General features: G+C 42.9%; 1 non-coding gene across 1 annotated transcript; it reads right to left on the reverse strand.

Annotated features, from left to right (window-relative positions):
* Positions 1–1,382: 1,382 nt before the first annotated feature.
* On the reverse strand, positions 1,383–1,455 carry TRNAR-CCU (transfer RNA arginine (anticodon CCU)). Its single transcript has one exon. It is a non-coding gene; the product is annotated as a tRNA-Arg (tRNA).
* Between the last annotated feature and the right edge of the window lie 8,298 nt (positions 1,456–9,753).

The following is a 9,753-nucleotide window of genomic DNA, read 5'->3' on the forward strand; positions in this document are numbered from 1 at the left end:
GGAAATCCCTCTTTTCAATGGCCCTGTGTTTTTCAAACCCCTTCAAAACACAGCTGAGGTTCTTGACACCCAGAGGGTGGTATGGTGTAGAAGAGAAAGTTCTACTCCCGGTCTTAAGGTGGGTGATGTCACATCATCCCATTTCATGGCTTAAACTCCCAGAGAAGCCAGGAGACCTGCCCCAGGTGACACTGGCTCACAGAACAGGTGACAGAAATAGACTGCAGGGACCTCCTCTCCAACCTCAGGACTCTTACTACGACTTGTATGCCTCGTTATGTGTACAAATCCTATGAATTCTTGTGCTCAACTCTCCTAGGAATTTGTGGAGGCCTTCAGAGCTCCTGGGCTTCCCAGGGGGTTCAGCAGTAAAGAATCCACCTGCCAATAAAGGAGACACGAGGGACACGAGTTCAATCCCTAGGTTAGGAAATAGCAACCCACTCCAGTATTCTTGCCTAGAAAACTCCATGGGCAGAGGATACTGGTGGGCTACAGTCCACAGAGTTGCAAAGAGTCAGACATGACTGAGCATGCACATGTTCTACATGTTCTCAGAGGAACTCCATGTTCAGAGTTCCCAGGAGGAAAAGGGGTGTGGCTTTTGTTGCCTTTGCTCTCACTGGTTGGTCATCCTCACTGAGCCTGGTTTCCTGGCCTGATTATGGAGACAATAAGAAAAATAAACTAGTCAAGCCCTGGGCCCTTAAAGGGTGCTGAGCGGATAATGCTGAGTCAGAACCCTTTTCTCTTAGAATCAGTCCCTACCTATTGCTCTGAATGGAATCCCAGGGCTGGCCAGTGAAGGAGAGTGGGATTGAGGGAAACAAGAGAAGAAAGGGGAGCCGCCTCCCAAGTCAAATTCAGGTGGTAGCACAGCAGACTTTTTTTCCTGAGTAGTTTTCTTTTATTTATTTATTTATTGGAGTATAATTGCTTTACAATGTTGCATTGGTTTCTGCTGAACAACCATGTGAATCAGCTCTCTCTGTGTGTGTATATATCCCTTCCCTCTTGAGCCTCCCTCTTAACCTGCCCCCGTCCCACCCCTGTAGGTCATCCCGGAGCACTGGACTGAGCTCCCTGTGCTGTACAGCAGCTTCTCACTAGCTATCTGTTTTCCACATGGCAGCAGTGTGTGTGCTCATTTGTGTCCTACTCTGCAACCCCATAGACTATGGCCGCCAGGCCTCTCTGTCCATGGGATTCTCCAGGCAAGAATATTGCAGTGTGTTGCCATTTCCTCCTCCAGGGGATCTTCCCAACCCAGGGATAGAACCCGCATCTCTTATGTCTCCTACATTGGCAGGTGAGTTCTTTACCACTAGCACCATCTGGGAAGCCCAAAAGTTAATTTGGGGCAAGCTCTCCTGCCCTGACACCACCCCAGGTGGGACTTGAACCCACAATCCCTGACTTAGGAGGCCAGTGCCTTGTCCATTAGGCCACTGGGACATTTACATATGGTAATGTACACATGTCAATGTTATTCTCAATTCCTCCCACCCTTTCCATCCCCCGCTGTGTCCACAAGTCTGCTCTCTCTGTCAGCATCTTTATTAGAGCAGATTTTTTTAAGGTAATCTTTTAAAGTGTGTGTGTGTGTGTGTGTCAGTGTGTGTGTGAGTACACAATACCCTTTTGGTGTAGCAGATACAACATGATACATGTATGAGTATTCCCAGAGTCCCCGCTCCATGTTGATGCTGAGTTGGGGGAATCTTGCCTGCAACCTCAGCCTACTACAACCCTCCTTCACTGGGGAGAAGCAGAAGGAATACTAATGATATCTGAGAAGCTAAAATCATCCACATCAGGGGTCTCCAAACTGGGCCCATTACAACCCTTTTCCTATTTTTCATACATCCCATGATCTAAGACTAGTTTTTAAATGTTTAAATGGTTGCTAAGCTAAGTCACTTCAGTCGTGTCCAACTCTGTGTGACCCCATAGATGGCCTCCTACCAGGCTCCTCTGTCCCTGGGATTCTCCAGGCAAGAACACTGGAGTGGGTTGCCATTTCCTCCTCCAGTGCATGAAAGTGAAAAGTGAAAGTGAAGTCGCTCAGTCGTGCCCAACTCTTTGCGACCCCATGGACTGCAGCCCACCAGGCTCCTCCGTCCATGGGATTTTCCAGGCAAGAGTACTGGAGTGGGGTGCCATTGCCTTCTCCGACTTAAATGGTTGAGACAAAAATAAAAAAATAATAATAATTCATGATCCATGAAAACGACATGAAATTAAAATTTCAGTGTCCACAGAGTTGCACTGAAACACAGCCATGCTCACTCATTTCCTTCTTGTCCAAAGCTGCTGCAGAGATAGTGTCAGAGCTGAGTAGCTGGAACCAAAACTGTGTGGTTTGCAAAGCTGGAACTATTTCCAGTCTAGCTCTTTACAGAAGTTTGCCAACCCTGATCTACATGATAAGCTAGGAGAGAAAGTGTTAGTCACTCAGTCGTGTCCAACTCTTTGCAACCCCGAGGACTGTAGCCCGCCAGACTCCTCTGTCCATGGAATTTCCCAGGCAAGAGTACTTGGAGCAGGTAGCCATTCCCTTCTCCAGGGGATCTTTCCAATCCAGGGATCGAATCCAGGTATCCCAAAATGCAGGCAGATTTTTCACCATCTGAGCTAATATGATAAGCTAAGAGAGAGGTAGTATAGAATTCAGACAAGTTGCATGTCAAGATGAATGTGGGGGGTTGGGGGAACTTAAGGGGGAAGCAAAGATATTTAGAGGTGAGGGGAATCAGCCACTACCACTATAATAATATTGAGAGCATTTCAGAGGGTCTTCAGAATGTTTTAGTGTTTTGAGAATGTTATTGTTTAGCCACTGGACTCTTTGTGACACCATGGACTGTAGCTTGCCAGGCTCCCCTCTCCAAGGGATTTCCCAGACAAGAATATTGGAGTGAGTTGCCATTTTTTTCTCCAGGGGATCTTCCCCACCAAGGGATCTCCTGCATTGCTGGTGGATTCTTTGCCACTGAGCCACCAAGGAAACCCCATTTTGAAAATAGTCTGATCAGAAGTCAGTAATCTTTTTACTTATGATTACAAACATATATAGTAAAAATATTAAAACATGTAAGAGAGGGACTTTCCTGATGGTCCAGTGGCTAAGACTGTGCTCCCAATGCAGGGTGTTCAGGTTCAACCCCTGATTAGGGAACTAGATCCCACACACCACAACCAAGAGTTTGCGTGACTCAACAAAAGGTTCTTCATGCCATAACTAAGACCCAGTGCAGCCAAATAAATATTTGTTAAAAGCATATATGAGAGTTGTTGTTTAGTTGCTCAGTTGTGTTCAACTCTTTGTGACCGCATGGACTATAGCCTGCCATGTTCCTCTGTCCAGGGGATTCCCCAGGCAAGAATACTGGAATGGGTTGCCTTGCTCTCCTCTAGGGGATCTTCTTGACCCAGAGATCAAACCCATGCCTCTTGCGTCTCCTCCACTGAGCCACTAGGTAAGCCCATATCTGAGAGTAATATGCACCAAATTCAAGACATAATGAAAGGGGGAAATAAGAGGGAAAGGGGAGATGGAACTGTAGCAGTAATACATGATTTGTTACAGTTTTAAAAATTTATCTATCTAAAGAAAATAAGCCAATATGTAATAAAAGATGAAAAGATTGTTTAGTGGTAGAGATAAAACCAAAGAATTGATTTTTTTTTTTTATTTTTAAGTTGCCTCTGGAGTGGAGGACGAGGAATATAAAAGGCCAAGCTAAGTTCTTCTACACACTGTTGGTTTTTTCCTGGCTACTATAGTACTATAGAGGAGAAGGCAATGGCACCCCACTCCAGTACTCTTGCCTAGAAAATCCCATTGATGGAAGAGCTTGGTGGGCTACAGTCCATGGGGTCTCGAACAGTCAGACATGACTGAGTGACTTCACTTTCACTTTTCACTTTCATGCATTGGAGAAGGAAATGGCAACCCACTCCAGTGTTCTTGCCTGAAGAATCCCAGGGACGGCGGAGCCTGGTAGGCTGCCGTCTGTGGGGTCGCACAGAGTCAGACACGACTGAAGCGACTTAGCAGCAGCAGCATAGTACTATAGTATGTACTATGACTTCGCCCTGAATTTAAGACATGCATTTTTTTTTCACATTTTAGCATCTCTAAAATAAGGATGCATTTTACCATTGATTATAAAACACACTTGTCAGAGTTTTTCTTTCCTTGATGTTAGAAAAAAAAATAGTGATTCATCTTATAATCAATAGTTATCTTACATTTTCTTTCAAAGGGACAAATAAAGAGGATTCTCTTTTTCTGACATCCCATCAAGAGATTAAGAGAAAAAATGAAGCATTGTTCATTACCTTCAGGTTGTGTTAAAAGATAAACTGAGGCATATTAAAAACTTTAAGAGTTTATTTGAGCAAAAAGCAATTCAAATGGGCAGCCAGAAACAAGAAATGGTGAGGAGTAGACATCGGTGGAATAGAAGCTTGGAGAAACTTTTAACAAATATATATTAACACATATATGTGTAATCTAGGGGGCTTCCCTGGTGGCTCAGCAGTAAAGAACACGCTGGTCAATACAGGAGATGTAGGTTCAATCCCTGAGTCAGAAAGATCTCCTGGAGGAAGAAATGACAACCCACTCCAGTATTCTGGCCTGGGAAATCCCATGGACAGAGGACCCTAGTGGGCTACAGTCCATGCAGTCACAGAGTCGGACATGACTGAGGCAACTGAGTACACATGCACGTGGAATCTAGAAAAATGGTACACATGACCTTACTTGTTAAGCAGAAATAGAGACACAGACATAGAGAACACATGCATGGACACCAGAGGGGGAAAGGAGGGTTGGGAGATCACGATGGACATATACACACTACTGATGCTACACATAAAACAGACAACTAATGAGAACCTACTGGACAGCAGAGAGAACTAGCCAGTGCTCTGAAAGTGAAAGTGAAAGTCATTCAATGTCTGACTCTTTTCGACCCCATGGACTATGCAGTCCTTGGAATTCTCCAGGCCAGAATACTGGAGTGGGTAGCCTTTACCTTTTCCAGGGGATCTTCCCAATGCAGGGGTTGAACTCAGGTCTCCCTCATTGCAGGCAGATTCTTTACCAGCTGAGCCACAGTGGAAGCCCTTGCACTCTGTGGTGACCTAAATGGGAAGGAAATCCAAAAATGAGAGGGTGCATGTATATTTATAACTAATTCACTTTTCTGTACAGCAGAACTCTATACAGATAAAGTACAGATAGAGACGTCTCTCCTGGTTCTTACATCCCCCCATTTTAAACTGACACAACATTGTAAAGTAACTATGCTCCAACAACAAAATTTTTTTCAAAAAAACAGGCTCAGTTCAGAAAGTTTAGAAAAAGCTATGTTAATAAAAACAGCTTTTATTGAGTGCTTCTCTGTGCTGGTCAGGCGCTAGGTGCTTTATATTCCTCATTTAATACCTTATTTAATCCTCTCAATAAATCCATAAGATAAGGTATAAATAAAGAAAAGAGGCAGAAGCAAAGTAAGAAAATTGCTGATTCGCTGTGGTTTAAAGCACAGTTGGCAGTTTGCGATTTGTTGTCCTTTGGTTTCAATTCTGTAACCCAAAGCAAGCACAAGGTTAGATTTTTGTTTGCTTACAGAGGTGGCCATGGAATTAGAGCCACCTGATTAATTTAACAATTAATTAATTGCTTAATTAATTTAAAAATTGACTGAGGATGTCTCTGAGTGAGACACTGCCTTGAGCCTGAGCCACATGGAATCCCAGGATTTATCTGTGTTTAATAAAATGTTAGTCGCTGACTGACTCTATGCAACCCATGGACTGTAGCCCTCCAGGCTCCTCTGTCCATGGAATTCTCCAGGCAAGAACACTGGAGTAAGTAGCCATTCCTTTCTTCAGGGAGTTATCTGATGGAAGCAAGAGAGCTTGGGTGATACACGTTGGTTATAAACATCTCTTCTTAGAAAAAGAAGACAGCAAAAACCATATTAAGTCATTTTGATTTAGAAGATGTGATGAATCAGAGAAAACTTTGTGCTGGTCAGCAGAACCTTACCTGAGGAAAAAAATTGTTCTAATTCTTAAATGTTATTAAACTTTGTCTGCCAAAGTAAAATAAAAGTACAGAGTCAGTAGTAATTAAGCCCTCTTTCCTCTGGGTCGGTCTCAGAAGTAAGAGATTCTATTAAGAAGCAAGCCCACTTCCTGATAAAACCATCGCATGGGAGAGAGCAGAGATCAATTCGTGCTCCGTGGAATAGAGTGGGGGCAAGGGAGATGGTGACGAAAGATCTGACCCTCGGGTGAAAGATTAGGACTGCAGAGGTTAGCACAGAAAAATCCATCCTGTTAGAAGAAACCCTGAGACTCAACCCAGCTCTTCTGTTGTCCTCCCACCATGCAAGAGAACAGAAGACTGAGGGGGCAGGCAGTCCCTGGAGCCAGATAAGGAGATGCCATTCCCTTGATTTAAGTATTTAGTTTAAGAACGTTAAATTCAGTACCCACTCGGGTAATGTGTGGAGTCTTTCATTCAGCAGATATTTTCTGAGCATTCTAGGGACCTGAGATAAAGACCTCTCTCCTGGTTCTCATATCCACCCAATTTAAACTCTACTTAAATGATGTCCCTTAATACTCTCAAAAATCCTATGAGGTGGTAGAGCTATCAGCACCCCTATGTTACAGAGGATGAACTGAAGCTCAGAGAGGCTAAGTCACTTGCCCAAGGTTACCCAATTAGTAAATAACAGAGCTGAGATTTGAACCTAAGCATCAATGCTCAGAGTCTATGCTCTTAATCACTCTGCGATGTCACTCCTATAGATGAAAGTGAAAATGAATGCCTGAAAATTGCTCTGCTCTCACAAAAGTCACTCTAAAATAGGTGATAAAAGCCTGAGTTTTACATGTGATCTAGCAATCCCACTCTTGGATGTACATATGGAAAAGATGAAAACTTTAATTCAAAAAGATACGTGCAACCCAATGTTCATAGCAGCACTATTTAGAAGAGTCAAGACATGGAGGCAACCTAAGTGTCCATGGAAAGAGGAATAGATGGATAAAGGAAAATGAAGGCATAGATAGACAAAGGAAGATAGATAAAGATAGATAAAGGAATAATATATATATATATACACACATACATATATATATATGCACACACATATGTATACACAGAATGGAATATTAGTTATAAACAAGAATAAAATAATGTCATTTGCAGCAACATGAATGGACCCAGAGGTTATCATACTAAATGAAGTAAGTCAGATAAATCAGACAAATATTACATGATATCACTTATAAAAAATGAGTGTTAGTCACTCAGTCATGTCTGACTCATCACAACCCCATGGACTATAGCCTGCCAGGCTCCTCCACCCATGGAATTCTCCAGGCAAGAATATTGGAGTAGGTAGCCATTCCCTTCTCCAGGGGATCTTCCCAACCCAGAGATCAAACCCCAGTCTCCTGCATTACAGGTATATTTTTTATTGTCTGGGCCACTATAGGTGGAATCTAAAGCAAACTGATGGTTACCAAAGGGGAAAGAGGGAGGATAAATTAAGAGTTAAAGGTTAACAGATACACATTACTATATACTAATATACTGTATATACATACTTCTATACATACAGATATACACTACTACATATAAAATAGATAAACAGATAGGACCTACTGTATAGCATAAGAAACTATAGTCAATATCTTGTAATAACCTATAATGGAAAAGAATCTGAAAAAGAATAGATATATACGTATAACTGAATCACTTTGCTGAATACCTGAAACTAACTCAACATTGCAAATCACCTATACTTCAAGTTTTTTAAAGTCTGGGTTTTGTAAGTCAGACAAGAGTTAGAATTCTTTCCCACTGCTGGCCTCTTCTCCTTGAAGTCAGGGACCATGCCTAACCTGGCACCTTTGGATCCCCTAGCATCAAGCCCAAGACATAGTGATACTCAGTAAATATTTGCTGATTAAATGAAGGAGTGAATTCGTTTACCAGCAAAAGGATCTTGGAAAAACCCCCTAATCAGTCTTCCCTCTGGTTCCTCCTGTGTATCCATTCCTCCTTAGAGATATTGTAAAACTTTAATGAAGTATTTCAGGTAAATACCACAAGGCCTAAACTATAGTAGTTCAGTTCAGTTGCTCAGTCATGTCTAACTCTTTGCAATCGCATGGACTGCAGCACGCAAGGCTTCCCTGTCCATCACCAACTCCCGGAGTCCACCCAACCCATGTCCATTGAGTCAGTGATGCCATCCAATCATCTCATCCTCTGTCATCCCCTTCTCCTCCTGCCCTCAATCTTTGCCAGCATCAGGGTCTTTTCAAATGAGTCAGCTCTTCGCGTCAGGTAGCCAAAGTATTGGAGTTTCAGCTTCAACATCAGTCCTTCCAATGAATGTTCAGCACTGATTTCCTTTAGGATGGACTTGTTGGATCTCCTTGCAGTCCAAGGGACTCTCAAGAGTCTCTTCTAACACCACTGCTTAAAAGCAACAGTTCTTTGGCACTCAGCTTTCTTTACAGTCCAACTCTCACATCCATACATGCTGCTTGCTGCTGCCACTAAGTCACTTCAGTTGTGTCTGACCCTGTGCGACCCCATAGCCAGCAGCCCACCAGGCTCCCCCATCCCTGGGATTCTCCAGGCAAGAACACTGGAGTGGGTTGCCATTTCCTTCTCCAATGCATGAAAGTGAAAAGTGAAAGTGAAGTTGCTCAGTCATGTCTGACTCCTAGCGACCCCATGGACTATAGCCTACCAGGCCCCTCCGTTCATTGGATTTTCCAGGCAACGGTACTGGAGTGGGTCATCCATACATGACTACTGGAAAAACCATAGCTTTGACTAGATAATCCTTTGTTGGCAAAGCAATATCTCTGCTTTTTAATATGCTGTCTAGGTTGGTCATAGTTTTTCTTCCAAGGAGCAAGCGTCTTTTAATTCCATAACTGCAGTCACCATCTGCCGTAATTTTGGAGCCCCAAAAAACAAAGTCAGCCACTGTTTCCATTGTTTCTCCATCTATTTATCATGAAGTGATGGGACCAGATGCCATGATCTTAGTTTTCTGAAGGTTGAGTTTTAAGCCAACTTTTTCACTCTCCTTTCACTTTCATCAAGAGGCTCTTTAGTTCTTCTTCACTTTCTGCCATAAGGGTGGTGTCATCTGCATAACAGAGGTTATTGATATTTCTCCCAGCAATCTTGATTCCAGCTTGTGCTTCATCCAGCCCAACATTTTGCATGATGTATTCTGCATATAAGTTAAACAAGCAGGGTGACAATATACAGCCTTGACGAACTCCTTTTCCTATTTGGAACCAATCTGTTGTTCCATGTTCAGTTCTAACTGTTGCTTCTTGACCTGCATACAGATTTCTCAAGAGGCAGGTCAGATGGTCTGGTATTCCCTTCTCTTGAAGAATTTTCCAGTTTGTTGTGATCCACACAGTCAAAGGCTTTGACTTAGTCAGTATAGCAGAAGTAGATGTTTTCTGGAACTCTCTTGCTTTTTCAATGATCCAACAGATGCTGGCAACTTGATCTCTGGTTCCTTCTCCTTTTCTAAATCCAGATGGAACATTTGGAAGTTCAAAGTGCGTGTACTGTTGAAGCCTGGCTTGGAGAATTTTGAGCATTATTTTGCTAGTGTGTGAGATGAGTGCTACTGTGCGGTAGTGTGCGCATTCTTTGGCATTGCCTTTCCTTGGGATTAG

Source organism: Bos indicus, chromosome 5 (assembly GCF_029378745.1).
Source record: "Bos indicus isolate NIAB-ARS_2022 breed Sahiwal x Tharparkar chromosome 5, NIAB-ARS_B.indTharparkar_mat_pri_1.0, whole genome shotgun sequence".
In the NCBI taxonomy this organism is placed as follows: domain Eukaryota; kingdom Metazoa; phylum Chordata; class Mammalia; order Artiodactyla; family Bovidae; genus Bos; species Bos indicus.